This window comes from Equus quagga, chromosome 9 (genome assembly GCF_021613505.1).
Source record: "Equus quagga isolate Etosha38 chromosome 9, UCLA_HA_Equagga_1.0, whole genome shotgun sequence".
NCBI classification, from domain to species: domain Eukaryota; kingdom Metazoa; phylum Chordata; class Mammalia; order Perissodactyla; family Equidae; genus Equus; species Equus quagga.
This window is the reverse complement of record NC_060275.1, coordinates 52,853,842-52,860,047: the sequence shown is the minus strand read 5'-3', so window position 1 is coordinate 52,860,047 and position 6,206 is coordinate 52,853,842.

The following is a 6,206-nucleotide window of genomic DNA, read 5'->3' as shown; positions in this document are numbered from 1 at the left end:
TCTTTCACAAAGGCAGTATTAATTTTTTTAATTTATGGTTTTTAAATTCTAAAGGTAACAAAATCACAAATTCCAAGAATTTAGAAGGCAAAAATTATCTATAATCCTATCATCTTCACAAAACCATTATCATCTTACTGCTTTTTCTTATTCAAATTTTCCACTTATGTTCTTAGACAGATTCGAAGAAATAGAATTGTTTTGAAGGTTAACATTTTATTGTTCTTGATATATATTGCCAATTTTGATAGCAGAAATACCAGTTTCTCATATCGTAACTAGCACTTCAATTTTAAAAACTTTACCAATGAATGTAAAATTTTATCTTACTGTTAGAACTTTCATGTTTTTCATTATTTGTGAGAATAAACATTTTTCCAAGTGTTCTTACTAACTGAATCTCTTCTTTTGTGGATCCTGTTCAATACAGTGGATAAGATTTTGTCGGTGTTCTGATTAGATCAATGCATCCGGGTCTCAAACCTACACACAGTGACAGAGAAACATACTAAGGAAAATAACAGGAAAGATGATGGAAAAGAATCTCCCATGTCATTCCCCATCATAAATATTTGTTACAAGTCCTAGGTGTACGTACGTAGCTCACTAAAACAGGAATTCCTATCTTATAGGGTGGAACATATATTTAGAACCCTCTCCTGGAATTCTCATTGAGTAATGTGGCTTCCTGACCAGGCCGCCTTTCCTGACTGGTTTGCGATGTATTTTATTTCCCTCTTCCAAACCTTCCTAGCCACCAGGACTGGGATCCACAGTTACAGGCTGTGACAGGAGGTGCTGCACATCCTAAGTATTCAGTAGGCATTTGTTCCTTGGTCTTACCGCCATTAGCATCAGGAAAGGCACACGTAAAAAACTCAATGAGTAAAGTAACGGCTCATAAACACCGAAGTTTATTGAGCAAACACCATGTGATGTAAGGACAGGATAAACACTTCAGGTTCACAGGCAGTGTCTATGTAGAGGCTCAAACCACGGGAACTGTGAAGATCCCTTCAAATAATGTTATTAAAAATATCCAGACATATGGGTTTTCCATGATTTTGCCGTCTATTAATTTTTCAAAAGCCAAGAGTATTTATTCTATTACCCATTCTGGACTTTTATTCCAAGAAAAAAATATACTAAGTCAATAAGTAATTTATTAACATTTTAATTATTGCTGCTTTTTTTAAAAAAATGGTAAGAAGATCTGATGCATCCTATACCCAGAAAGTAGAATTGCCTCCTCCGCTGAGACCTGAAAATCCAGAAGTACATAGGATAATGCCATACACGTGGTTGCAGGAATGCCTGTCAGTTACATATTATGAAGTACCGTTGATTTTCTTATGTTGAATGGCATTTTAATAGCTATTCAAGTTGAGTTACAATGAAAATTCCTTCTTTAAAACATCAAATGTACATATTACTGTATTCTATGGTACATTAGTATTTCTTTGTATATTAAATAAATGTCAAATCACTGAGGTGTCTGCGTTCTATCACTTCTACTGTAAATGTGCACTTTCTAATTAATGAAGGATTCTTCTTTCAATTTGCTTTTGAATTTAGAATAAATAATCATTGACTTTTTTTTTTTTGGTGAGGAAGATTGGCCCTAAGCTAACATCTGTTGCCAATCCTCCTCTTTTTGCTTGAGGAAGATTGTCCCTGAGCTAACATCTGTGCCAATCTTCCTCCACTTTGGTATGTGGGATGCCGCCACAGCATGGTTTGATGAGTGGTGTGTAGGTCCACACCCAGGGTCTAATCCTGCAAACCTCAGGCCACCAAAACAGAGGATACGAACTCAACCACCACACCACTGGGCCAGGCCCTATAATTTACTTTTTGAAAAAATTGGTAATTCTTTCCTTTGTTTACTAAAGGCCTGTAGCTTCTGCATAGCTTTTTTATTGTGGTGAAATATACATAACAAAATTTACTATTTTAACCATTTTTAAATGTACAGTTCGGTGTCATTAAGGACATTCACGGTATTGTGCGGTCATCACCACCATCCATCTCCAGAACTTTTTCATCTTCCCAAACTGAAACTCTGCACCCATGAAACACTAACTCCCCATCTCTCCCTTCTCCCAGCCCCGGGCAACCACCATTCTGCTGTCTGTATCTATGAATTTGACTACTCTATGTCCCTCATATAAGTGGAATCATATAGTATTTGTCCTTTTGCAATTGGCTTATTTCACTTAGCATAATGTCCTGAAAGTTCATCCATGTGGTAGCATATGCTGGAATTTCCATCCTTTTTAAGGCTGAATACTATTCCATTGTAGGTGTGTATCACATTTTGTTCATCCATTCATGAAGGACACTTGAGTTGCTTCCATCTTTGGGCTTTGTGAATAATGCTGCTATGAATTTGTGTGTACTGCATAGTTTCTTTTTAAAATTAACACAATGCTCTCTTTTAATGAGGCCATACATGTTTTTTGGAAAACACAAGATATTTTTGGCTGAGATTTAACATCATAATTTGGACCTTGGTGCAATACAATAATAGGAGAGCCATTTGCCAGTATATATCACTGAAGATTACTTTGGGGATATATTTATAGTCAGTCTTTCAAATTATAAAAAGAAATACAATTAAAGAGAGGCCTCAAAACCTTTAAAGCATTTTCATCCAGTCTTGAGCTATTGATAGAAAGCCTTGTTAGAGAAACTTAAGAGTTCAGAGGCAGCCCATTGAACACAATCAACTCCAAATGAAGATGAAGCCTTTCCTATGGGAGCCAAAGGCTGTAACAAACCAGGATACTATTGATAGAATCCCAGGTTCCTTAATGTACAGACAATCTCAAATAAATGGAGCCTATGCAACCATACATTTGATGTATTCGTCAGAAAAGGTGCCAAAAAATAAGTTATAACAGAAACCTGACTATTTTATGGCTCATGAGCTATCAAAAGCTTGTAGTGTGAAGAAGGGAAAGGGAGAGATCAGGCACAAAGCAGCAGGGCGGTAAAAAGCCTTTGCATGAAGCCGACCTGGAGCTTAATCCCAGCTGTCACCTTTTCCAGGTGTGTGACTATGCAAGATCCTTAACCTCTGTGTCTTTATCTATAAAGTGATAAAACTAATAGTTTTTGTTTTATAGAGTAGTTATGAGAAGTACAGTAAATAATCCCTAATGATAACCATCGATAAATGGTAGCTTTGACTATATAAATAATATTATATTTTTAGTACCTGATTCATAGTTGGCTCTCAAAAATGTTAGTTTCCTGCTTTTCTTTACCTAATTGTACCAACATTTTTGAGAGTTTGTTATGCAAAGAAAAGGGGACGGTTTCTCTAGACCAATAATATTTAAATGTTTTTGTTCTCATACACTCTAAAAGTAACCTGAAAAAGTCATATATGTTCTTGCACGTTTTTCAATATAAGTTGAAGGAATAGAAAATATTAATTTTCCCATGTATTGTAAATATTAGCATTTTAAAAACAAAACTATTTCATCCCTCTTTATTTTTTTCAGTCTTTTTTTTTTTTTTTTGAGGAAGATTAGCCCTGAGCTAACTACTGCTAGTCCTCCTCTTTTTGCTGAGGAAGCCTGGCTCTGAGCTCACATCCATGCCCATCTTCCTCTACTTTATATGTGGGACGCCTACCACAGCATGGCTTGCCAAGCAGTGCCATGTCCGCACCCGGGATCCGAACCGGAGAACCCCAGGCCGCGGAGAAGCGGGACGTGCACACTTAACTGCTGTGCCACCTCGCCAGGCCCCTCATCCCACTTTAAAATGTACCCAGTGGAATCTAAATATCATGGCAATCTGATACCCGGCATCATCCATTTAAACAAATACACAAACAAGGTTTTCTTTAACAGTAAGAAATTCTATCTCATTCCCTTTTCTCCTTATTTTCATTCTACTTTCCTCAGAGAATTTATCCTAATATAATATATTTTTATGCTTAAACATCTTTTATTGATTAATAAACTGTAAATATTTTTCAATTCTAAAAATTAAAAGTTTCCTGGGACCCCAAATTCCAGGTATCAAATATTCATTCTGGAGTGAGTTATCATTGTAATTCTTATTTGTATATAATTGATCAAAATAACATAAGTACATTTCAAATTTCTACAACTCTTAAACTTAATAAGTAAAATTTTAAACAGAAATAGAGCTCTTAATGAGAAGGAAGAGATTCCCCCCAATAAGTTAATGGATCCATTAATAAATATTATTTCTTCCTAGAATGGGATAGGATTCAGCATCAATACTATCCTTAGTTTTCGTTTCTATAGACGGAAGCGCTGCGAATCCTGCCGGCACAGACGCACTGGGGTTGCAGTGCTCTTTCCCCAGCTTCTCCCTGCTGCTTTCCCCTCAGCATCAGGTCTCCGCTCAGATGTGACCTCCTCAGGGAGGACTTGCCGGACCACGGGATCTAAAGTAGGCCCTGTGTCGCCCTTTCCCTGGTCACGTGATCATCCCGGCGCTTCTCACTACCTGCAGATGTCTCGTTTGGGTACTTAACGCGTTGTTCCTCTCGGCTAGAACATCAGTCCTATGAAGGCAGGGACCTTGTCGGCGCCTTGTTGACAGGAGGCAGGTGCTGTGATATAAATGCCTGTCGGATGGATGAATGAGTGATATGCTTGTTTGAGAGGATCACTCATTTACAGAGCAGCCACTGGGGAAGGAACCATTCTCTCTCTCTAACAGCAAACCAGGACCCTCGAAGCACCACAATGCAGGAGGAATCTCCCCGTGGGCAGGGAGACTGCTCTTGGGGCTTAAGAGTCACCTTGTGATACAGCTGATTCTCGACTGGAACGATTAAACTTGGCTCAAAATAACAAAAGGAAAATAAACAGAGGGTAACGTGCAGCTGGATAGTCTGGCGTACTTTCAGCCTGAGCTCCTCCCAGTGGTTGGAAACGTGTGGAAACACATTTTCGTTGGTGTGGGGATTGGTGAATACCGATATTTAGTGGGCCTTCCGCAGGCATGCTGAAGCCCTGCAACATGCAGGACAATCCCAGAAAGAACAGTCTCACCCCAAACACTGAGAGAGTCCCTGTGAGCAACTCCGCAGCTCCCGGACCACTTAGGGCCGCGCCTCCACGCGGCATTTCAGCTTCTTACAACCCGGAGCGCTCTTTAGCCCAGACAACAAGGGTTCCCATTCCCGTCTAAAGCCTGAGTTTCAGGTTTCCTGACCAAGCACCTGTCTCTTCCCAAATGCCCATTAAAAAGAATGTCCAGCCCGTCTGAGGACAGCCCACCAGCACCCACCCTATCCAAACAATATAACACAACGCAGAAGGCCCATCACTCCCAAAGGAGATACAGATTGTTACCACACAAAACTGGGGTTCTCTTGCCCCATGAGTATTAAAAAAACCAATTATTATGGCATTAGCTTTTGGGAAAAGAAATGTAGCTTTATTTGTCAAGATGAATCTGCAAGGACACAGGGGGCATGTGCCTCAGATGTGTCTCCCCCTTCCAGGGCTTGGGGCACAATTTATGGGCTGAAGGGCAGGGCCTTCTGAAGTGTAGAAATAAATGATTGGAGGTAAGAAGTGAGGTAGCTAATGATCTGCACAAGCTAGTCAAGCTTCATGCCTCTTCATAGGACAAACGCATATTCACAAAATGGCGGCATTACCATGATCTGAAGGTGGAGCTATTAGCTCCTTGACGTCAAAAAGGTCACTTATTGAGCATTTGTGCAGGTCCAGTTGATGGATCAGTGGTCTCAATTAGCCTGAACTGGACAATGGGTCTTAGTTACAGAAAGACAACTCTTTATTCTGTTGATAAGATGGGGTCAGTTGAACTGCTCCTGGAGGGCCCAAGGTTACAAGATGACTCTTAAAAACTGTTATTACACTGGTATGGTGGTGGGGTGGGGAAAGTGCTGGGGGAGGGGAAGAATCTATTTGATCTCAGAAAGGCTAGCCTAGAATTGTGAGAGATTAAATAAATCTATTTTGTAACTCAATGCATTTCCTCCACCACTAGGAAATGGCCTCGGTGAGCCCTCATTACAGCCAAATAGCAAGAACACAGACTCTCCAACCACCAGGTTTGTGAACTGTGCCATGAAACACTTCCTTAGTCTGTTCTTACTATTTTTCTTCCCAAATGTTAACCCAAATGTCCAGCTATTTTGTAAACTGTTTTTGGGATTAGATTTATTTTGTGTAGGCTTGTGC